This window comes from Gorilla gorilla, chromosome 12 (genome assembly GCF_029281585.2).
Source record: "Gorilla gorilla gorilla isolate KB3781 chromosome 12, NHGRI_mGorGor1-v2.1_pri, whole genome shotgun sequence".
NCBI lineage: Eukaryota > Metazoa > Chordata > Mammalia > Primates > Hominidae > Gorilla > Gorilla gorilla.
Genome location: NC_073236.2, coordinates 115,551,689 through 115,577,259, shown reverse-complemented (window position 1 = coordinate 115,577,259; position 25,571 = coordinate 115,551,689). Strand labels below are relative to the sequence as shown.

The 25,571-nt window shown below is 43.5% G+C and overlaps 1 protein-coding gene across 14 annotated transcripts in view; it reads right to left on the bottom strand.

Moving 5' to 3' along the window:
* The window catches only part of ITSN2 (intersectin 2), a 157,014-nt gene extending 145,675 nt beyond the window's left edge, over positions 1–11,339 (bottom strand). For 4 of the 14 annotated variants that reach the window (XM_055377544.2, XM_031008043.3, XM_063696024.1 and 1 more), the window contains exon 1: positions 10,686–11,154. The gene's annotated coding sequence lies outside the window, so the exon portion shown is untranslated. Of the gene's footprint in view, positions 1–10,220; positions 10,651–10,685 lie in introns of those variants that run through there. The other 10 variants (XM_055377547.2, XM_055377543.2, XM_055377549.2 and 7 more) reach the window with 10 other exon arrangements.
* Between the last annotated feature and the right edge of the window lie 14,232 nt (positions 11,340–25,571).

Here is a 25,571-nt window from a genome sequence, read left to right as displayed (position 1 = left end):
ATAAAAGAATGGCTACTCCATAGGCCGAGCAGCAGCCTCATTCCCAAACTATTCTAACCATCACCCACCTAAGTAGGACAAGAGATCCAGCCTACCTACCTCCTCCCATTTTCTAGTGCAAAAATAACTCCCTAATGAAGAATTGTAGCAATGTAACAAGTACACAAGAGCAAAACAGTCCACAAAAATTTAAATGTAACATTAATTCTACAATTGTATTAATCCAAAAATAACAGCAACTGGAACCACAGCCAATTTGAGACAACACCACTGATGTAGTGAAAATATCTTCTGAGTGTGGGCATGCATAGTACTAATTTTCTAGTGCTGCCAAAGCATGGTATAGCTGACAGATTTCTTAGAAGAAAACTAAACTAGAGCCCTCGGTAAGTTCTAGAAACCAGCTTTTAGTTGTGAATATTAAATTTCAGTAATCCTTAGTAACTCAGATTATTGGTAGGTAGCCTATTCTAATACATAAATATCAGAGGTTATGGGAATGGAATAACAATAGCCCCTGAGAACTGAAGAGACGACTTGTATTTCTGGTTCATGATCCATTAGGAAAAGCTTCTGATCTAGTGAGTGTCTTGGACCATACTGAGGAAGCATTAATCTAAGCCAATAATTTTCAACAATTTTTCCACTGTGATTGAGTAATGGCTCACCAATAGTATAAAATTAACCTCCTAAACTGGAACCCACATACATCGCTGGTGGGAATATAAAATAGATCAACTGCTTTGGAAAACAATTCAGAATTTCCTCAAAATGTTAAACATAGGTTACCATGTAAGTCAGCAATTCCACCCCTCAGTATGAACCCAAGATAAATAAAAATGTGTCCCAAAACCTGTACACAAATGCTCACAGCAGCATTATTCACAATAGCCAAAAAGTGGAAGCAACCGAGTGGAAGCAAATGTCCATCAACTACAGATGGATGAATGAATAAACAATAAACAAAATGTGGTATATCCATATAATCCATAAAATATTATTTGGCCATAAAAAGGAATGAAGTACTGATCTATGCTATAACATTGATGAATCTTGAAAACACTATGGTAAGTAAAAGAAGTGAGTCACAAAAGACCATATATTGTATAATTCCATTTACATGAAATGTCTAGGATAGGCAATTTCATAGACACAGAAAGTAGACTAGTGGCTACCTAGAGCTAGGGGTGTTGAGGGAGATGGAAAGTGACTGCCATTGGGTACAGGAGGTTCTTTTAAGGACGACGAAAATGTTCTAAAATTAGATAGTGATACTGGTTGCACAAGTCTGTGAATATACTAAAAAACACTGAACTGTAAACTTTAAAAGGGTGAATTTTATAATATGTATCTCAATAAAGCTGTTTTTTAAAAATCTATTCACGTGACATACAAGGTGTTTTAGGCTCTATCTTCCGCCTCCCCTACCAGGTATTTCAACCTCCCCACCTCCACCTCCATTTGATCTTATTCCCATGCCCCCTCTCTTTGCACCTGTGGAACTACCTGCCTTCTGAGTGACACTTCCACTAATAATAGCTTCCTTTGCCACAGTCCCATTTTGTCTCGTATTATCTCATTAAACTACATACCAGCTAGTATTGTTACTTTTGTTTTCACGCCTGCCCCGCTTCTATTAGACTGTGAGCTCCTGAATGGCTCTTTAACTTCATATACCTAGTACCCAGCAGTCAGTCACATGGTAGGCACTAAAATATTCTTTAATAAGCACAGGTTAGCATTCTTTCAACTGCACAGAAGACAAACCCAGCAACTTGAGTTTGAATCCCAGTGCAAGTACTTCCTAGCTTTGTGGACTTGCACATGACATAGCTTCAATTTCCTAACCAAATAATGTGGAAACAGTAGACCCCCTTATCTGCAGTTTCGCTTTCTGAAGTTTCAGTTACCTGTGGTCAACCATGGTCTCAAAATACAAAATGGATAATTCCAGAAATAAACAATTCATAAATTTTTAATTGTGCACCATCCTGAGTAGCATGGTAAAATCCTGCACTGCCTGCCTCTGTCCCAACCAGGATGAAAACCATCCCTTTGTCCAGGGTGTATCCACTGTGTCTATGCTGCCTGCCCATTAGTCACTTAGTAGCTGTCTCAGTTATCAGACCGACTGTCACAGTATCACAGTGCTTGTGTTCAAGTAACCCTTATTTTACTTAATAATGACCCCAAAGTGCAAGAGTAGTGAGGCTGGCAATTCGGATATGCCAAGGAGAAGCCACTTCCTTCAAGTGAGAAGGTGAAAGTTCTCAATATAGAAGGGAAAAAATTGTACGCTGAGGTTGCTAAGATCTACAGTAAGAACAAGTCTTATATCTGTGAAATTGTTAACAGTATATTGTTATAAGTGTTCAATTTTATTATTATTAATCTCTGTGCCTAATTTATATATTAAACTTTATCATAGGTATGTATATATAGGAAAAAACATAGTGTATATAGGTTTCTGTACCATCCATGGTTTCAGGCAACCACTAGGGGTTTTGGAATGTATTCCTTGCAGATAAGCAAAGTACTACTGTAATCGTACCTAAATGCCAGGTTATTTTAAGGCTTAGATGTCATGTCTGGAAAACATCTAGCACATAGAAGGTGTCCATAAATGATGATTATTATAATTATTTCAACATTATTTTAATTATAATCACTAATCAACTTTTAGTTGTAATCACAATCACTAATCACTAATCTGTTTTACTGAAACAAATTAGAGTTGTACCAATTATTAATAAAAGAACATGTTTTTCTCACTTTAATCAATATTTGAGAAAAAAGTTATCATTTCTATCTAGAGGCTTAGGGTCCCAAATATACAAAGCATTAAGACCTAAAAGCCTCAAAGAAGATAACTTCTCTATACAAACTTAGTTCTTAATTCTAGTTCTGCAATTTAGCAACCTCAGTTTAGATTTTTAAACACAAATTATAAGCTCAGATTTTTATAAATATTGAATTTAGCCTTCAAAAAAAGCAACCAATAAGCCAGGAGACATAAAACGACAGGAATAGCAAACTAATACTGAAGTGGTTAGTACTCAAATTCTATTGAAGATTTAAATCAAACCAATTTTTGAAGAATACTCAACAACTCTGAACAAGACAATTCACCCACACAAAGGGGGATAAAAATACCTAAGAATAGCTTGTGACTCAGCCTGCATTCCTATAAGGGGTCCAAGGGGGGCTGATAATATTTAGCCTATTGTCATCTGTCTCATATCAGAACTAAATATTACAGCAAAACTATTTACTTGACATGAATAAAAAGTACAGAGGGAAAGAAATTCAGACAGATGCTTCACTTTCAAGTAAAACATCACCTCTTTGAAACAAAGACAACTTTTAAGTTTTGAAGCCATACAAAAAAACAAAAGAAAGAATAAGCAGATTCTATATCACCTATATAACAAATATTTAAAACTTCCTTGAAAACAAACTTAAAAGGTAAATGGGGAAAAATCACAACACATGATAAGCAGTTAACATTTTTAATGTACATAGGGCTATTAAAATAGATAACGAAAACACTAAGACCTCAAATAAATAATCTACGAAAGAAGAAACAGAAGAAATAAAAGTAGTTAATAAATGTTAACATCACTAATAATTAAGAAAATGAGGCTACCCACAGTGGCTCATGCCTGTAATCCCAGCACTTTGGGAGGCTGAGTGGGGGCGAATCATCTGAACTCAGGAGTTTGAGGCCAGCCTGGGAAACATGGTGTAAACCTGCCTCAATAAAAACTACAAAAAAATTAGTTGGTCCCAGCAGGAGGCTGAGGTGGGAGGATGGCTTGAGCCCAGGAGAAGGAGGTTGCAGTGAGCTGAGATGGCAGTGAGCTGAGATCCCGCCACTGCACTCCAGCCTGGGCAACAGAGGCAGACCCTGTCTCAAAGACAAAACAAAACAAAACACTGGCCAATACCCAGGGCTAGCAAAGGTGAATTAAATAGGGTGCCTGCAGGTACAGCCCATGGGAATACATATTGGTATCACTCTTCAGAAGGCACTGTGAAAACATATATCAAGAGTCCCACCAACATTCATATCCTATAAAGCAATAATTTCACTTCTGGGAATCTGTCATAAGGAAATAACAGTAAATGTGGGAAATGCTTTAATTACAAAGATATGGCAGCATTAGTAATCATTGAAAAAAACTAAAAATCAATGTCCAAAAATAAAGGAATATACTAAGCCAAGTATCATGCTTCCACTTAAAATCAAATTCATATGATATGTGAATTAAATCTCAATAAAGCTATTTTGTGATCAAGTTCAGTTAGACCACATAATATGGAAACTGCTTATGTTCTTACAATTTGAAACTTACATTTTGATATAAATGTGCATATTTATTATGAAAATTAAAACAGCAGCCATCAGTTATCAACATTTACTAAGTGCCAAGCCCTACACTACAAGTTGTTACATGTTATCATGGTTACCTCATTATCACTGATACCATCACCAGGCCCATCCTGGAAGGGTCTCAGGCCCAGGGCCATCACCAACTGTGGGGCTGGCCCAAGATAAACCACACTTTAAAGAAGGCTTCACTAAACATTTTCATAGGCCCCTTGAGAATGTTAAAAACAAATTTGGAAATTGAGCCCAATGGGATTGTGGGTCTGTTCTACCCTACTTTTCAGCCTTCTTATATAGATTATTCCAATGGTAAGATTAAAAATTAAGGGCAAAAGGCTAATTTCCTTTCCAGTCATGGTGTAAAACAAAGACCAAAATAAGAACTATGTTAGGTTAGTTTGAAATTTCTCACTGAACCAAGTTAAAATAACAGGTAATATTAGGACTTACACTAAGCAGAAGTCACTGTGCTAAGCACTTTATATTACATATAACAACACTAGGAACTAGTTAATACTTCCCCATTTCACACATAAGGAAACAGAAGCTGAAGAGAATTAAAGTAACTTGCCCAAGATTATACAGTTATTTGGTGTCAGAGCTGGAAGCAGGTCTAACTTCAGAGGCTGTACTCTTATCCTCTATGGTTATGATAAAAATAAATGAAATTTTTATTAAAATCACATATACTTTATCTAAAATGAATACGCATTCGTGAAGAAAATGATCTAAAAAATATGAAACAGTTAGTTAAATAAAACAAATGTTTACCGTCTGGTAATAGTCCCCTAATCCACTAAATGTCTACCATAATCCACTGCTGAATAGCTTCACAAGTAAATAAATCATTTAATGTCCTGACGTATCTATGAAATTATATTTTAAGTGAACCTCTTGAAACAATACTATACATTCTGCAAATGAAATATGCTGCCCTCTTGGAGCTGTGAAAATACATATTTCTTGATCTATTAACTGTCCTAATTCTGTTCAGTTTCCTCCCTTCCTCTCCCACTTCCTCTTTGCTCTCATATCCTTTAAGACCAGTTCAGTTCCTCCTCCTCAAGAATACCTATATTCACACTTTACCCAAGAGAACTCTAACATTAGTTTCTGCGCTCCACAGCTGTAGGATGTTACAAAATCCAAAAAATGAACTCAAGTAAAAAATACAGTATTTCTGATGTACCTTCAACTTTAGATCTATCCACTTACAGAATTAATTATAAACATTCTTATTTTTCTACTTCACACTTGGAATCCTGTCTTTAAAATCAGCACACAGTAACCAAAACAGCATGGCACTGGTACCAAAACAGACATATAAGCCAACGGAGCAGAACAGAGACCTCAGAAATAACACCACACATCTACAACCATCTGATCTTCAACAAACAAGACAAAAACAAGCAATGGGGAAAGGATCTCCTATTCTGTAAATGGTGCTGGGAAAACTGGCTAGCCATATGCAGAAAACTGAAACTGGACTGCTTCCTTACACCTTATACAAAAATTAACTTGAGATGAATTAAAGACTTACATATAAAATCCAAAACCATAAAACCCTAGAAGAAAACCTAGGTAATACCATTCAGGACATAGGCATGGGCAAAGACTTCACGACAAAAATGCCAAAAGCAATTGCAACAAAAGCCAAAATTGACAAATAGAATCTAATTAAACTAAAGAGCTTCTGCACAGCAAAAGAAACTATCATCAGGCTGGGTGCAGTGGCTCATGCCTATAATCCCAGCACTATAGGAGGCCAAGGTGGGAGGATCACCTGAGGTCAGGAATTCCAGACCAGCCTGGCCTGCACGGTGAAACCCTGTCTCTATTTAAAAAAAATTACAAAAAGGCCAGGCACGGTGGCTCACATCTGTAATCCCAGCACTTTGGGAGGCCGAGGCGGGTGGATCACTTGAGGTCAGGAATTTGAGACCAGCCTGGACATGGTGAAACCCCATCTCTACTAAAAATACAAAAATTAGCTGGGCATGGCGGCAGGCGCCTGTAATCCCAGCTACTCGGGAGGCTGAGGCAGGAGAATCACGAGAATAACACTTGAACCCCGGAGGCTAGGTTGCAGTGAGCCAAGATCGCACCATTGCACTCCAGCCTGGGGGACAAGAGCGAGACTCCATCTCAAAAAAAAAAAAAAAAAAAAAAAAAAAAATAGCTGGGCGTGGTGGCACATGCCTATAATCCCAGCTACTTGGGAGGTGAACCTGGTAGGCAGAGATTGTGGTGAGCCAAGATCGCACCACGGCACTCCAGCCTGGGAGACAGAGCAAGACCCTGTCTCAAAAAAAAAAAAAAAAAAAAAAAGAAAAAAAGAAACTATCATCAGAGTGAACAGGCAACCCACAGAATGGGAGAAAATTTTTGCAATCTATCCATCTGACAAAGGTCTAATATCCAGAATTTACAAGGAACTTAAACATATCTACAAGAAAAAAAAAACCCCACCAAAAAGTGGGCAAAGGATATGAATAGATACTTCTCAAAAGAAGACATTTTTGAGGCCAACAAACATGAAAAAAGGCTCAACATCACTGATCATCAGAGAACTGCAAATCAAAACCACAATGATGGCCGGGTGCAGTGGCTCAAGCCTGTAATCCCAGCACTTTGGGAGGCCGAGGCGGGTGGCTCATCTGAGGTTGGGAGTTCGAGACCAGCCTGGCCAACATGTCTCTATTAAAAAGACAAAAATTGGCAGGTCGTGGTGGCAGGCGTCTGTAATCCCAGCTACTCAGGAGGCTGAGGCAGAAGAATCACTTGAACCCAGGAGGCGGAGGTTGCAGTGAGTTGGGATCACGCCATTGCACTCCAGACTGGGCAACAAGAGTGAGACTCCGTCTCAAAAAAAAACAAAACAAAAAAAAAACAAAAAACAATGAGATACCATTTCATGCCAGTCAGAACGGTGATTATTAAAAAGTCAGGAAACAATAGATGCTGGCAAGTCTGTGGCGAAATGGAACGCTTTTACACTGTTGCTGGGAATGTAAATTGGTTCAACCATAGTGGAAGACAGTATGGCAATTCCTCAAGGATCTAGAACCAGAAATATCATTTGACCCAGCAATCTCATTAATGGGTATATACCCAAAGGAACAGAAATCATTCTACTATAAAGACACATGCACACGTATGTTTACTACAGCACTATTTACAATAGCAAAGACACCAAACCAACCCAAATGCCCATCAATGATAGACTGGATAAAGAAAATGTGATATACATACGCCATGGAATACTATGCAGCCATAAAAAGGAATGAGATCATGTCCTTTGCAGGGACATGGATGAAACTGGAAGCCATCATCCTCAGCAAACTAACACAGGAACAGAAAATCAAACACCCTATGTTCTCACTCATAAGTGGGAGTTGAACATTGAGAACACATGGACACAGAGAGGGGAACAACACACACCAGGACCTGTTGTGGGGGGGAAATGAGGGAAGGGGACTTAGAGGACAGGTGAATAGGTGCAGCAAACCACCACGGTGCACATATACCTATGTAACAAACCTGTACGTTCTGCACATATATCCTGTTTTTTTTGTTTTTATAAGAAATAAAAAAAAATCGGCACACAAGAAAGTCTGCCTTTCTTCAAAAACAGTTTTTTCACAAATTTTTTCCATAAATAAATAAGGTACTAAAAAAACTTGAATCCAAAAAAAGAAAAAGAAAATGCACCGTTAGATGGTAATAAATATATCACATTTTTGGTAATGTAACTCGTTTATTCTGAATCATTTCTGGAACTTGTTAATATAAATGTTTTACAAGTAAATACAATATGTAAAAATGCTACTTAATGGACTAATACGTACTTTCACTCATTCACTCAACACATATTTTTTACTGAATGCCCATATAACTTTTTTTTTCTTTTTTTTTGTTTGAGACGGAGTCTCACTCTGTCGCCTAGGCTGGAGTGCAGTGGTGTGATCTCGGTTCACTGCAACCTCCGCCTCCCGGGTTCAACGATTCTCCTGCCTCAGCCTCCTGAGTACCTGGGACTACAGGCGCACGCCACCATGCCAAGCTAATTTTTTCTATTTTTTAGTAGAGACAGGATTTCACCTTATTGGTCAGTCTCAAACTCCTGACCTCGTGATCCGCCCTCCTCGGCCTCCCAAAGTGCTGGGATTACAGGCATGAGCCAGGGCACCCGGCACATAGATAACTCTTTTTTAAATGTATGAACCAAGATGACTCTACCAGATAAGGCACAGGTGCTGAAGTTAAAAGGATCTTGGTTTGAAACCTGGCTATTGTACTTACTAGCTCAGAGACCTAAAGTAGTCAAACTTCAGGTTAACATTTCACTTACCTTTTTGATGGGAGAGTAATAATTACTCCTAGGGCCTTAGTGAGCTTTAAATGATTATGTAAAACACTTAGCATAGAGTCTAACATGCAGTTACGTGCTCGATAAATGACAACCATGGTAAACATATTTTATACTGAAGAAAGTATAGTTGAAGGAGACAGCCAATATGTGATCCTTTTGTCTTACTAAAGATGGAAATTTGTGAAACTCTCCATTAAAACTAAAAATCCTAAGGTTACATAAGAAATTTTCTACTTTTTAAAAAAGATATACTAACTACATAAGGTTAAATGATTTTTTAAAATAAGAAAGAAAAAAGAAAAGCTTCTTGAAAGCTGCTGAGTTTGGGTGATGGGTACATGCTATTTTTGTGAAAATACAAATTTTTTAACACTATTAATCCAACCCCCAGAACATGCCTAACACACCTCCTCATATTCAGGAGAGATCAAGATTTTAGCCTTGAGATGTACTGAACAATGGTAACTCCCTGCTTAGTAATTCTGTACAGGTCAAGTTTTCTTGGACGAGTTTACCTTTCATTATTAAAGGTGGGCACAGGGAATAGTTATCAATGCATGGAAGGGTGAAAAAATGCAAGCTTTTCAACTGCTTATTAATATTACATCAAAATAGCAGCAATGCACATTTTTTCCACGTTTTCAAAAACATAAAATACATCCACTTTATTTACTTTTGAAATTACAAGAGAGTCACAGGCACAGCCAAAAAAAAGCTAAAGGAAAACACATCAGAGTTGTCAGTATCTTTAAATTTGGAAGGATGTCATTATTAATTCGTGTAAATGTTTTATGCGATGTTTCTAGGTAGCTTTTAGGTTTTATCACTGATTAACAATATAGCAAACCAGCACAGGGAGAGAGGCAATTTTTCGAAACGCTTAAGAAGCTTTAAACTACAAGAGCTATGCTACCTAAACTGAGCTCACTAACAACGTAAAATTTCAAGTCACACCTTGCCTATTTCTGAGTAAGCAAGCAAACACTAGTGAGACAAACTAGAAGCATGGAGCGACGCAAGTCATTTCTATGCTAACCTTAATTCCTATCGCAAAGGGGTTGGCTCCATCAAAAAATATTCCTATTTCAGTATTAATACAAGTTTCAAATAAAGCACACTTGCCATTGGTAATTCTGGAGCGACAAGGCGCATAATTAATAAATCTAAACGGAGCATCTTTCTACAGAATGCAAAGCCATCTGCAGTTTCAGCCTCGGTTTACCCACTCACTATGCATATGCAGACGTCTTTAAAAATAAATAAATAAATACATCAATAAACTTTATCTGGCCTGAGAGATTACATCTCTCGGTGCTTCCTGTATATTCTGGAAGTCAATAACGCTGAAGGTAAATTTAACATTTCCAACTCCGGAGGAACGCGAGCGGTGGACGCCAAGCATCCGCCCACTGTCCTCTCGTGACTCGGGCTACTTTGACGCACCGGGATGCGGCTCACCTGACATTCGGCACCAACCCTTGCCAGGAAGGAAAACCAACTCCGCGAAAATAAAATGGGTCCCCGAGGAGGCGTGCGGGTGCCCCCAGAGCTCTCTTCTGCTCACACCCCGAAAGCGAGGGGGCCACGCCACCCCCGACCCTCGCCGGCGTCCGCCACCTGCCAGACGAGGCCGCGGCCAGGGACCCGGGCTCGGCCGCAAGGAAGGGGCAGCCCAGCCCAGGCCCCCTCGGCGTCTGTCCCGGCCCGGCAGCAGAGGAAGGAACCCGGGGCCGGAGGTTTCCGCCCCGCACGGCCGAGCCCGCCAGGGGCCTAGCTCGGGGGCCGCCCGTGCTCCCTAGGACCCGTCCCCATCGTGCGGAGCGCACAGCCGCCTCAGCCCGACCCGCGGAGCCTCCGGGCAGCGGGCGCGGCGCCCGCACCTGCCCCGCGCCTTGCTGCAGCCCCACTAGCGGCTTCACCCACCTGGCGCCCTCGCCGCGCCTCCCGCACGTCACAGCGCGACTCCGCGTCCCTCAGCACCGGCAGCCTGGGCGCAGGCAGGCGCGGGGAGACCCTGCTCTGCCGCCGTCGCCGCCACTGCAGCTGGCTTGGTCGTCAGGCCGCCGCCCGCGAACCTGTTGCGTAGCCTGTCACAGCCGCTCAGGGCTCCGCGGGCGCCGCCTCAGCCCCACAACAACATGGCGGCCGCGGCCTCCGCAGGAAGCCGGGGGGCGGGGAGGTAGGCGCCGGGCCGGGCAGCTGACGGCCCGCCCGCTGCCGGGCACCGACTCCCCACCCTCCGGAGCCCGAAACTGCCCGGGCGTGGCTCCTCGCCCCAGGAGTTCCGGGGCATTGAACCCTGAAGGTCTGCTCCGAGTCGGTCGGGTCCGAAGCGCTCCTCTCTGCCCTCGGGGAGGCCCCGAAGCCCCAGACCTGGCAGCCCTTCCTGGAGTTGCACAGACCCACCTGGCTCCTCCTCCCCGAGGTGACATGCTGAGCTTGGGTGGTGCTTTTCCTGCCACGGCAGACCCCGGGGTTTTGGAAAGTCCCAAGCAGTGCCTGCCACATCCCTGTTGCACCCCCCACGGGGTTCTCCCTGGAACCTTCTCACTCGCCGAAGTTTTCTCCACTGATCTGGGGGAACGAATTCTCTGGGAATTGGGGGGTGGAAGGTGGGAAGGAGGTTGATCCCACCCTTGCCCATGGGTCTGTTACAGGCCTCTTGAACCCTTCTCAGGGACCTGGAGGACTTAACCATACCCTCGGTCATCCATTCACCATTCCTCGCCCTCCTCCATAACACACGCGGAGCGCCCACGAGGAGCACCCTCTACGCTAGTCACACTCCGCCGAGCAGTAGGAAGACTGTGTCCCCGTAGAGCATAGCACGACGAAGCTAAACTTTCCTCCCCACCCCTCGCCAAGGGACAGGCGAAGCTCCTACTCAGAATTTGTCCCTTTTCTCCCCTCCCGGTTCCTGGTCTCCTCACAAAAGACCAGACTTCAACTCAAGTCGCCACTGTATCCCAAAGGTTTGCCCTTGACAAGAAGCTTCTTCAAGGGGAAAGGCTTACTTTTGATTGGGGTGAGGGAGGAGTTAGTGTTTCCTAATGAACGTAACCAAATGTCGGCCTGGCACAGTGGCTCATGCTTGTAACCCCGGCACTTTGGGAGGCCGAGGCAGGTGGATCATCTGAGGTCAGGAGTTCGAGACCAGCCTGGCCAACATGGTGAAACCCCGCCTCTTCTAAAAATACAAAAATTAGCCGGGCGTGGTGGCGGGCGCCTGTAGTCCCAGCTACTCGGAAGGCTGAGGCAGGAGAATCGCTTGAACCTGGGAGGCGGAGGTTGCAGTGAGCAGAGATTGCACCACTGTACTCCAGCCTGGGCGACAAGAGCGAAACTCTGTCTCAAAAAAAAAAAAAAAAAAAAAAAAAGTAACCAAATGTAAGACTCAAGATTTTTGGATATAAGACCCAAGATTTCTTTTTTTTTTTTTTTTTCCTGAGACAGAGTCTCACTCCGTTGCCCAGGCTGGAGTGCAGTGGCGCAATCTGTGAGATCTGTGCTCACTGCAACCTCCGCCTCCCAGGTTCAAGCAATTCTCCTGCCTCAGCCTTTCAAGTACCTGGGATTACAGGCACTCGCCACCACGCCCGGCTAATTTTTGTATTTTTAGTAGACACTGGTTTCACCATGTTGGCCAGGCTGGTCTCAAACTCCTGACCTCAGGTCATCCGCCCGCCTCATCCTCCCAAAGTGCTGGGATTGGTGTGAGCCACCACGCCCGGCCAAGACCCAAGATTTCTTTTGGCTTTTAGAAGCAGGGTGAGGGCTGGTCTGGGGTCCAAAACTAATATCCCTTGATTTGATCTGTGTAGATCAAATAACCCCTGGCATCCTTTCATTCCTTACCTGTTGAGGCAGGTGAAGGTGAGATGGCTCCAAACCCAGGCCTATCTGAACTGGCCAGCCAGCTTAGGAGGAATTTACCAAACATCGATGATGATAAACAGGCTTTTCCCGCTCTCACACTCAGTGTTCTTCCTAACTCTTCGATTAGAACCTGACCAGGACCTGACAGACAGGTCCTGAGCTTCAGTGACACAGAGAAGCCTGACTCTTGTATCAGTCTAGGAGGCCCCTCACTTGCTGGGGCCAATCTGTCCTTATCTGCAAACAAACCACCCAGGCCAAGGATAGCAATCTTGAGCATGTGGCCTCATTCCCATTGCACCCTTCACCAGTTAACTGATGTGCCCTTTTGGAGCCCATATTTGAGAGTCAAAGCCCCAGAATCCTTCACAACATAGTGCTCCAGAGAGTTGGTCTGAGAGGTAAAACCTATTTTTTATTCCTGTTAGGCACATAGCTAGTCTTCATTTTTTTCCCATCCTTTGACCAATGTCATTTGTGTTTTGGGGTTCTAGACCTGGTGCAATTCACCCTGAGTCTCCTTTCCTTCTAAAGGAGGTGCCAAATCCTCGGCAGGACAAAAATGGAATTTGTAGAAAGAGATGCTTATAAAGGAATAAAAAAAAATTTAAAGCCCCCCTAAAATAAACCAAAAAACTAAAAACCTCTGCTGGAAATCAGGGTCCTGAATGCATGCCTACAGTATCCCAAGTACTAAAACAACTGTATCCCAGAGTTCCCTTCAGAACTTTGAGGCCAGTTTGTCCATCCTGTCCTACTCTATCACAGCCCAAAATGCAAGCACCTCCAGTTATCTATCTTCTCTCTCACACATACCTCCCACCCTGTGTGATTCAGGGATAAATTTGGGCAATATTAAGCATTTGGTGGTTGGATATAAGGAATGAGAAGGAGTAAAGGGTTCTTGGGTTTTTGGGTAATGGTAGTTCTATTCAACAAGATAAAGAATGGAATACAGGAGGGAAGCACAGACCTTGGAAGTGGCTGAAGAAACATTTTCCTTGCTCCTCGACTGCTTCCAGATCCTAGTTTTCCACTCACATGCAAAAGCCCCTTCTCCTATGAGGCTTATAACACTAGCTACACCCATCCTCTATCCTCATCCTTATCATTTACCATCTTCCAGGGCACTCAATATATTCCTCAAGAATTTCTGCACATGGAGCAGCCAGTACTCTCTGCCCAGGACCTTCATCATCCTTAGTGTCTTTCAGTGTTCATGATTCATTTAGATGATGCAGCCGCCATCCCAGTTCCTTGACTTCGTCTTCTCATAGGGCAGCCTTGGAAGTGTATCTGTACATTTCCTCCTTAGTATTCTCCAAATCCCAGCATCTTTTCTTTACTTCTGGCACCAGCTGGAAATCAAATACCTGGAGGAGCTAAGTCCTACCATGTTACATTTCTCTTCCTCTAGTTCTGCCACAGTCTAGGCAAGATTCTTAGACTTGTTCCTGGTGACCTAGCTTTTACCCTGGGAGCGTTTAGTCTCTATCTGTTTTCTTTTCCATGTATTATTGATCCTTCTCCTCAACCATATGTATCTTATGTTCTATCAATCTCCCCTTAAGTTAGTTTTCAAAGATTCCATCCTGTACCCCATTTCCACCATGTTTACCCCCAAAACAAACCTGCAGTGTAAGAAGAGTATAGAATAGGTAGAAGCAACAGTTCTAGACGCCAGGCATCCCATAAGATAAATACCATTATCATATAGAGTAGAAAGACTGAGAACCTGGAGCTCATATTTCATGTTATAGTTTTACCTTCAAAACAATGCTGTAACTTTGGGGGATTTTTATTTGTTTTTCTTTTGTTTTTTTAGGATGGAGTTTCACTCTTGTTGCCTAGGCTGGAGTGCAATGGCGCGATCTCAGCTCTCTGCAACCTCCGCCTCCCAGGTTCAAGCGATTCTCCTGCCTCATCCTCCTGAGTAGCTGGGATTACAGGCTCCCACCACCAAGCCCAGCTAATTTTTTGTATTTTTAGTAGAGACAAGGTCTCACTATATTGGCCAGGCTGGTCTTGAACTCCTGACCTCAGGTGATCCACCCACCTCAGCCTCCCAAAGTGCTAGGATTAGAGGCGTGTGATAATAATTTAAATAAATAATTTATAAAGAAACTAATAGGTTACAGGCAACAAAAATAGTCTTGATTTATCCAGATATTTATTATTTTGGGCACTCTTCATTCTTTCCTGAGGATCCGAGCCTCACCTGCCAAACAAACTAACCCTGAAAATGGATGGCACTGGAGGAGCAGAGGAAGGGAGAGGAAAGGGATTGAGCAGATGGCATCATTTCCCATTTTTCAACCCCCCAACCCCAAGTTCCCATCCCTGCAGATGCTCTGCCCTGAGACTTGAAGCCTGGGGCACAGGCCTGGGTGGAGCCAATGCAGGTGCAGATCCTGACGTTCGTAGCAAATATTCAGATGGGAATTTTGAAGGCAGAAGTGGAGAAGAGTTCCACGTGAACAGCAGTAGGTATGAGTTATATATTTTTTAAATTAATAATTTTTAAAAGACCCTACCATGTTCTGGCCACTAGAAACAAGGACTTCGCAAGGAACGAGCACTGGTGAGGAGCAGTGGAGACTCAATTCACAAGAATGGTCAATGGGACAAATTTGGTCCTTGGATCTTTTCTTAGCTTCTTGACCTTACAGATCCCCTTCTGGAGTCCGGGGCAGAAGAAAAGCAGAGAAGTGGAAATAGAGTGACTTCAGGGGAAAGAGGAGAGAAGGGAAATTCCCAGCCCTGGCATGGAAGGAAGGAGTGTTCTCATTATTGGGCCACTAATGTTGTGCATAACTTGAGACTCTGGCTTGAGGCCTGATGGTACCGGAAAGGCAGTACCAGGCAAACTGAAGGGGGAAGTTAGCCGAGACTTGGGCCTAGGCCAGCACTGCAGGGTGGAGTCAAAGGCCAGACTGGGCGAGGCCCTAAAGTCCCTGGACAGGACGTGTTCATTCATTACCAAAGCACCAGGGGCTTCCAGTCTGGCAGGTGTAGCTCAGCGAAAGGGAATCCAATCTGTGTTCAAGAGTCAGAAATGCTTCCTGTCTGGCAGATATGCCCAGCTGTCTGCTTATTTCATTGTTGCTGTCTGCAGCACAAAACTGGAGTGATACCAGTTCCCTTCTTATAATAACGTAACTAATATTAATGTAGCATTTTGCACTTGGCAGAGTACTTTTGTTATTTCATTTAATCCTTGTAACAATCCTGGGAATTAGGGTAAAGTGCTGTTTGGGATTGTCTCACTTTGGTTGGTATGAAGAAAGAGAGGTAAAATCAGGATTTGCCTTGTGTTTGGAGAATTTTCCTACGCCTAGTTGTGATTTTCTTTTCCTCATTTAAATAGAGAAACATAGGCCATGCTCTTCTGGGTTTAGATAGCAACAGTTTTTTAATTTAAAATATACAATGGATCAGATCATTTTGTACTGCTTGGCCCAGTCTGGCCAGGCTTTTTTTTTTTTTTTTTCCCTAGTATTGACATTTTCTTCTCCCAGATAATGTCTGAGCCAATGAAATGTCCCACTGTGGCCTCCCAAAGTGCAGGGGTTACAGACGTGAGCCACCATGCCCAGCCCTTAAGCCAATGAAATTTAAGAAAGATAACTGCTTAACTGCCCCTACCCCGGCCCTAGGGAAATGGAAATGGAATAGCTGCCCTTGGTCTAATGCCAGGGGACAGAACAATCTACAAGGGTAAACCACAGGCAAATGCGAGGCCACATTTTGATTGTTTAAATGACATGCTTGACACTTGCCCTATCTTAACTTCTCTCATGAAAACAAGATGAACATCTAAAACCTAGAGCTATGAAATCACTGCCCAAAGTGGGCCCTGCATCCTCAAGCTGGTTAACATTCTTATCTGCCCTAGGGAGGAATGGCCAGATCAGGAGAGTTTTCTGCCTTGGGGCTCAGATAGAGATTAGGATTTGGGTGCTTGGTGCCATTTGCCTTTTCTGTTTTTGCTTTTTGTGTTGCGTGTATAGAGTGGATATGTTTTCTTCCTTTTCTTGTGCCTATAGTTTAAGGATGTTTAATTTAGTAGAACCATGAAGGAGAGCAAGAAAGAACAAAAAGTACACTGCTTGTGAATTAACCTCAGAAGCCATTCCTCAACAGGATAGTTTTGGCTTTTAATTATTTATTTTTATTTTTATTTATTTATTTATTTATTTATTTATTTATTTTTTGAGACAGAGTCTCGCTCTGTTGCCCAGGCTGGAGTGCAGTGGCTCAATCTCAGCTCACTGCAACTTCCACCTCCTGGATTCAAGCAATTCTTCCTGCCTCAGCCTTCCAAGTAGCTGGGACTACAGGCGCCTGCCACCATGCCCGGCTAATTTTTATATTTTTTAGTAGAGACGGGGTTTTGCCATGTTGACCAGGCTGGTCTTGAACTCCTGACCTCAGGTGACCCGCCCGCCTCAGCCTCCCAAAATGCTGGGACTACAGGCGTGAGCCACCGCACCCAGCCTTATTTATTTATTTTTATTTTTATTTTTATTTATTTATTTTTTTTTGAGACAGAGTCTCTCTCTGTCACCCAGGCTGGAGTGCAATGGTGTGATCTCGGCTCACTGCAACATCTGCCTCCCAGGTTCAAGCGATTCTCCTGCCTCAGCCTCCCTAAGTAGCTGGGACTACAGGCTCCGCCACAATGCCCGGCTAATTTTTGTATTTTTAGTAGAGATGGAGTTTCACCATGTTGGCCAGGATCGTCTCGATCTCTTGACGTCGTGATCCACCCGCCTTGGCCTCCCAAAGTGCTGGGATTACAGGCGTGAGCCACCGCGCCCGGCCTCCCTGGGGTCTCTTTTAAAGGGCACCCATCCTATTTGTGATTAGGTGATCTAATCACCTCTCAAAGGCCTCACCTCCTAATACTATCACCTAGAGGGTTAGGATTTCAACATGTGAATTTAGGGGGGACACAACATTGACACCATAGAAGATGGAGAATGAACAGTTCACAGAGGAAAATAATTAATTTTATCAATAAAAAAGCCCAGCACTTTGGAAGGCCGAGGTGGGCGAATCACAAGGTCAGAAGTTCGAGACCAGCCTGACTAATATGGTGAAACACCATCTTTACTAAAAATACAAAAATTAGCCGAGCGTGGCAGCGGGTGCTTGTAGTCCTAACCGCTTGGGAGGCTGAGGCAGGAGAATCGCTGGAACCTGGGAGGCAGAGGTTGCAGAGAGCCAAGATCATGCTACTGATTCCAGCCCGGGCAACAGAGCGAGACTCTGTCTCAAAAAAAAAAAAAAAAGTAATTTTGGCCAGGCGCAGTGGTTCATGCCTGTAACCTCAGCACTTTGGGAGGCCAAGGCAGGCAGATCATGAGGTCAGGAGATTGAGACCATCCTGGCTAATACGGTGAAAACCCGTCTCTACTAAAAATACAGAAAATTAGCAGAGCGTGGTGGCACACACCTGTAGTCACAGCTACTCGGGAGGCTGAGGCAGGAGAATCACTTGAACCTGGGTGGTGGAGGTTGCAATGAGCCGAGATTTCGCCAAGGCAGGCCGATCACGAGGTCAGGAGTTTGAGACCGGCCAATAAGGTGAAACCGTGTCTCTACTAAAAAATACAAAAAATTAACCGGGCGTGATGGTACATGCCTGTAGTCCCAGCTACTCAGGAGACTGAGGCAAGAGAGTCGTTGAACTCCAGAGGCAGAGGTTGCAGTGAGCCGAGATCCCACCACTGCACTCCAGCCTGGTGACAGAGCGAGACTCCATCTCAAAAAAAAAAAAAAAAAAAAAAGGAGACCCCAGGGAGCTACCTGCCCCTTCCACCAAGTGAAGACACACCTAGAAGGCATCATCTGTGAAACAGAAAGTAGGCCAGCACCAGACACTGAATTTACTCGTGCCATGGTCTTGGATTTCCCAGGCTCCAGAACTGTGAGAAATAAGTTTCTGTTGTTTATAAGCTATGCAGTTTATGGCGTTCTGTTATATCAGCCTGCACAGATTAAGACACTATTTATGTTTTATGGTATTCTTATTTGATCAATTCATATAATTTTTAATATAAAATATTCAAAAGATGGTTGTTTTTAAATCATTTAGTTATTGTCTCATCACACAAATTGTTTTATTCTCTGCTTACCAGAAAACATGGGTTGAGTCTTATTTATCTTTTGTTATTCATTTGCTCATCAAAAATATTTATTGTGTGCCTTTCATATGCCTAAGACTATGCTAAGCAAAGAGGATATTAGAGTAAACAAGATAGTAACATGGTGCCTGGCTCCATTAAATGTTCACTAAATGTCACTGGATGCTGAAAAAAATAAATATTATGACATAAGATAATGCCATCTACATTTCAGCAAGATTAATTCTCTGGAGTCCTTCAGGAGATTTTTAAGATTCTCCTACCAGATGAGAATAGTCAGGTGGTTCTTTTCCAAGTTCTGTCTAGTTTCTTCTTTTTCTAAGATATAAGCAATAATAGCATTTTTTGTGGAAGTTATCTATTACTACTTTGTATGACCTGTTTAAACAAAAGCTGGTGGTGGTATCCTGGGAGAGGCCCAGTTTATTTTCGTTGAGTAATAGAATAGTTCTAGGCAGTAGAACTCTTCAAACATAATAAAAATCTCTATTTTTATGATTTTCAGTTCAATGTTTTCTAAGGCTTTTGATACATTCAAAATAAAGTTATTCTGGGCAAAGACAGTGATCAAAGCCTTGCAAAGAACAGCTCCTTCAGTGAAATCTACTGAAAGCTTCCTTAAGCCAAAGGCTGACTGTGGTGAGATTTTTTTTTCATGTGTTTCAAAAAGGAATAAGCCTCACTTCCCATTTCAATAATTTCAGCAGGTGCTTTTCTTATGCCTTTGTATAGGGAAACATAAAACTCTTAATTTCGTATGTAAGTGACCAGGTATTGGTATCAGTTAAAATGTTTGGTTGCAAATAACAGGGATCAACTCAAAGGGCTTAAGCAAAAAAAGAATTAATTATATACAAGGTAAGTGGAGTGTGCCAGTGTCACCAAGGACAGGAGTGGGGCCAGGCAAAATGGAATTAGGGACTGAACACTGTCCAGGGACCCTCTCTGTCTCATCTCTGCACTTGTGCTTCATCTTCTCAATAGACAGAGGGTGGGATGTATAGTGGAGCACAGATAATTTTTTTTTTTGAGACACCATCTCATTCTGTCGCCCAGCCTCAAGTACAGTCGTGAGATCATGGCTCACAGCAGTCTCAACCTCCCACACTCAAGTGATCCTCCCCCACCTTAGCCTCCCAAGTAGCTGGGACTGCAGGTGAGTGCCACCATGCCTGGCTAATTTTTTTTTTCTACATGTTGCCCAGGCTGGTCTAAAACTCCTGCACTCTAGCAACCCTCCTGCCAAGCCTCCCAAAGTGCTGGGATTACAGGCATGAGCCATCACGCCTGGCAGATCACTGTTTTTTTTTCTGAGATGGAGTCTCGCTTTGTCGCCCGGGCTGGAGTGCAGTGGTGTGATCTCGGCTCACTGCAACCTCCACCTCCCGGGTTCAAGCGATTCTTCTGCCTCAGCCTCCCGAGTAACTGGGACTACAGGTACGTGCCATCACACCCAGCTAAGATGGATTGATATATTTTAGTTCCTTTAGATTCTTAGGAAGAATCTAAGTGATAGCAAAGGGCTTTCTTTTACTATTGGATTGTGTCATTTGGAACAACAGGAGAGCGTAACTGAAATTGTATTACAACTCTAGCATTGTCTTCTTAAGTTCAATGTTCTTTCCTGGAACAGCAGCAATGTCATTGTTAGAAGATTAAAAATACAAAATTCTACCTTCAAATCAAGAAATTCTGGTTAGAATTATAGTAACTTCTTAGGGATTTACAGAAAGAACTGGCCGGGTGCACTAGCTCACGCCTGTAATCCCAGCACTTTTGGAGGCTGAGGTGGGTGGATTACCTAAGGTTGGGAGTTCAAGACCAGCCTGGCCAATATAGTGAAACTCCATTTCTACGAAAAATACAAAAATTAGCCAGGCGTGGTGGTGGCTGCCTGTAATCCCAGCTACTTGGGAGGCTGAGGCAGGAGAATCACTTGAACCCAGGAGGCGGAGGTTGCAGTGAGCCGAGATCGCGGCACTACACTCCAGCCTGAGCGACAGAGGGAGACTCCGTCTCAAAAAAAAAAAAGAAAAAGAAAGGACCTTGAACTTTGTGACTTTCGACTTAGCCTTGCTTTTAATTTGATGTAGTGTGTAGTCTAAATGGATTCAGTTTTGTCATTTATAGGGTAAGCCTTGGGGCAGGGACCAGGTTTTGACATGTACTTATAAGCTTATACTACACTCTCAATATTTAGAAAATAATAATTAATGGTTGGGTATTGAGTGTTTGGCACAAAATCCTGACTCTAAGTATAATTAACTTTAAGAGCTATTTTGGTGTCTGATGAACGCTTTTCATAGCTTCTTAAATGAGTCAGGAATGTATCCCATGGCTGAGACATGTTGAAATTTAGAATACACAAATATAAATTGCCTAATGAACATGAACATCATGTGATTCTAATTTAAAAACTGTAAAAGGCTGGGCACAGTGTTTCACACCTGTAATCCTAGCGCTTTGGGAGGCCAAGGCAGGTGAATCACTTGAGCACAGGAATTCACGACCAGCCTGGACAACATGGTGAAACCCCATCGCTACAAAAAACAAAAAAATCAGCTGGACGTGATGGCATGTGCCTGTAGTCCCAGCCACCTGGAAGGATGAGGTAGGAGGATGGTTTGAGCTCAGGAGGCGGAGGTTGCAGTGAGCAGTGATCACACCACTGCACTCCAGCCTGATGGACAAAGCCAGACCCTGTCTCAAAAATAAACAAGTTGTAAAAATACTGGAATTGGTATCATCAAGATTGGATTCAGTGTTAGAAGCCCTAAACGCTGAAACACCCATGTATGAAATTAAATAAAAAGAAAAACATGAAATAACTTAGCCAGGTGTGGTGATGTGTGTCTGTAGTCCCAGCTACTTGGGAGGCTGAGGCAGGAGGATGGCTTGAGCCCAGAAATTCAAGGTTGCAGTGGGTCATGATCATGTCACTGAACTCCAGCCGGGGCAACAGAGCAAGACGTTGTCTCAAAACCCAAAAACAAAAACAAAAAAAATTGCTTGATAACTATTTCAACACTTTTTTTTTTTTGAGATAGAGTCTTACTCTGTCACCAGGCTGGAATGCAGTGGCGCAGTCTTGGCTCACTGCAACCTCTGCCTCCCAGGTTCAAGTGATTCTCCTGCCTCAGCCTCCTGAGTAGCTGGGACTACAGGCACGTGCCACCACGCCCAGCTAATTTTTGTATTTTTAGTAGAGACAGGGTTTCACCATGTTGGCCAGGATCGCCTCGATCTCTTGACCTTGTGATCCGCCCGCCTCGGCCTCCCAAAGTGCTGGGATTACAGATGTGAGCCACTGCACCCAGTTCAACACATTGTTTTTTGTTTTTTTTTTTTTTGAGACAGAGTCTCGCTCTGTCGCCCAGGCTGGAGTGCAGTGGTGCATGTCAGCTCACTGCAACCTCTGCCTCCCAGATTCAAGCCATTCTCCTGCCTCAGCCTCCCGAGTAGCTGGGACTACAGGCACCTGCCACCACACCCAGCTAATTTTTTGTAATTTTAGTAGAGACGGGGTTTCACCGTGTTAGCCAGGATGGTCTCAATCTCCTGACCTTGTGATCCATCAGCCTCGGCCTCCCAAAGTGCTGGGATCACAGGCGTGAGCCACCGCGCCCGGCCCTCAACACATTTTTTATAAAAATGTGGAATTATTTCTAAATAACTGTGTGTGTGTGTGTGTGTGTGTGTGCAAATTTGCAGACAGGTATGCTCTAGGCCTGCCCTTGCTTGGCCAGGCCCAGGAGAATGTGCTTACTTTGCTTTTAGGGTGCACCTTTTGCAACACCCTTTTTGGGTGTTCATCAGAACCCAGGATGTAGAGTAGACTGTGTAGACTTGGGTTCCTATCATGGAAACTCTAGGTGGGTAAGGCGGCAACCGAGAAAGCTACAGCCAAGGGTCAAATACTTTGTGACCATCTCAAGGGAGAGAGCTGTGCCAGGTATCTTCCAATTTATATGATAGGAGCTTAGTTTTATACTTGTGATGAGAATTTTGCCCAAGCTTGATCCTGACTGAGAAGCAAGTAAGCAGTTCCTGAAGGCCTTATGTGGTTGTTCTGAATTTCTTCACCAAATTCCCACCAGATTTTATTATCCCACCTCCTATTCCTGACTTGGATTTTTTTTCCCCTAATTTTAAAAAACTGCATTTAATATGTAAGTTTGTTGCACTGGACACGGTGGCTCATGCCTTGTAATCCCAGCACTTTGGGAGGCCAACCTGAGTAGATCACTTGAGCTCAGGAGTTCAAGACCAGCCTAGGCAACATGGTGAAATTTCGTCTCTACAAACAATACAAAAATTAGCCTGGCATGGTGGCACATTCCTGCAGTCCCAGCTACTCCGAAGGCTGAGGGAGGAGGATGGCTTCAGCCTGGGAGGCAGAGGTTGCAGAGAGCTGAGATCTCACCACAGTGCTCAAGCCCGGGTGACAGAGTGAGACCCTGTCTCCAAAAAAAAAAAAGAAAAAAGAAAAAAAAATCCCTTTTAGGATGGGAAATTAAGAAAATAAGATCATGATCAGTGTTAAACTACCCAAATAAAAAATTGCAGAGAAAAAATAGACAAAAATTACTTTAAAGAAACAGAATGGGCCGGGGGCAGTGGCTCATGACTGTAATCCCAACACTTTGGGAGGCTGAGGCGGGTGGATCACCTGAGGTCAGGAGTTAGAAACCAGCCTAGCCAACATGACAAAACCCCATCTCTACTAAAAATACAAAAATTAGCCACGCGCAGTGATGGGCGCCTGTAATCTCAGCTACTTGGGAGGCTGAGGCAGGAATATCGCTTGAACCCGGGAGGCAGAGGTTGCAGTGAGCCATGATCATGCCATTGCACTCCAGCCTGGGCGACAGAGCAAGACTCCGCCTCAAAAAAACAAAAAAAGAAAAAAAAAAAAAGAAATGGAATGGCTCCAGATCAGAGCAAACTGTGACTGTATGTATTAAGAGTGCAATCTGAAGGAAGCAGGTTTGTTAGCCTGGGCAGTTGTTATAAAAGGAGAATCTCTAAGATTCTCCCAGCACTTTGGGAGACCGAAGTGGGAGGATCCCTTGAGGCCAGGAGTTCTAGACCAGCCATGGGCAACACAGTGAGACACCATCTCTATGAAAATAAATAAATAAATAAATAGCTGAGCATGGTGGCATGCACCTGTAGTCCCAGCTACTTGGGAGGCTGAGGTGGGAGCTTTACTTGAGCCCAGGAGTTTTGAGTTCAAGGTTACAGGGAGCTGTGATTCTACTGCTGCACTCCAGCCTGGGCAACAGAGTGAGACCTTATCTTTACAAAATCAAAAAATAATAAATTTTGGCAGTGCACATTTATGATATGGTGAAATATATATTCTGGTCTTTGTCCCAGTTTCCTGATGTGCAGCTCCTAAAACCCTTGGAATCTCTGGAGTGATAGGAGTGTCTTTCGTATGCTAATGAGATGACTGGTGGCTGACAGCCCTTAGGTAGGTAGTTTCAGGATGGGCCCTGGTCACCTAAAAGACCAAGGCATGATTAGAGGAATAGGACTTTTGGCCCCATCCCCTAGCGTTGGAGGACATGAGCGGGGCTGAAGACTGAGCTGATAACCAATGGCCGATGATTTAATCAATTAAGCCTATGTAATGAAGCCTCCATAAAAACCTGAAGAGACTGAGTTTGGGGAGCTTCCAGATAGCTGCACAGGTAGAAGTTCCTGGAGAGTGGCATGTCCAGAGAGGGCATGGAAGCTCTGTGCCCCCTTTGCCCTTTGCATCTCTTCCATCTGGCTGCCATCTGTATCCTTTGTAATATCCTTTATAATAAATGGGTAAACATAAGTAAAGAGTTTCCCTGAGTTCTGTGAGCTGCTCTAGCAAATTATTAGAACCTGAGAAGAGTTCATGACAACTCCATTATAGCCAGTTGTTCAGAAGTTCCAGAGGCTTGAACTTGTGACTGGCATGTGAGTGGGAGGAAGTCCTATGAGACAGACCTCAACCTGTGGGATCTGATTCGGTCTCCAGGTAAACAGTGTAAGAATTGAATTGAATTAGAAAACACACAGCTGGTGTCTGCAGGGGAACCAGCTGCAGAATTAATTGCTTGGTGTGCATGGGAAAACTCCCTACACATCTGGGGTCACAGAAGTATTCTGTGTTATTACAGTAGGAAAAAAATGAGTTTGTTTTTTGTTTGTTTGTTTGTTTGTTTATTTATTTATTTATTTATTTATTTGAGACAGAGTGTTGCTCTGTCACCCAGGCTGGAGTGCAGTGGCGCGATCTCGGCTCACTGCAACCTCTGCCTCCCGAGTTCAAGCGATTCTCCTGCCTGAGCCTCCTGAGTAGCTGGGACTACGGGCACCTGCCACCACACCCGGGTACTTTTGTGTGTGTGTGTGTGTGTATTTTTTTAGTAGAGAAGGGATTTCACCATATTGGGCAGGCTGGTCTCAAACTCCTGACCTTGTGATCCACCCACTTCGGCCTCCCAAAGTGCTGAGACTACAGGCATGAGCTACCGCACCCGGCCAATTTTTTTCTATATCCTCTTTTTTGAGACAATGTCTCACTGTGTTGCCCAGGCTGGAGTGCAGTGGCACGATCTCGGCTCACTGCAGCCTCCGCCTCCCGGGTTCAAGCAATTCTCCACCTCAGCCTCTTGAGTAGCTGGGATTACAGGCGCCCACGACCATGCTCGGCTAATTTTTGTCTTTTTTAGTAGAGACGGGGTTTTGCCAAGTTGACCAGGCTGGTCTCGAACTCCTGACATCAGGTGATTCGCCTGCCTCG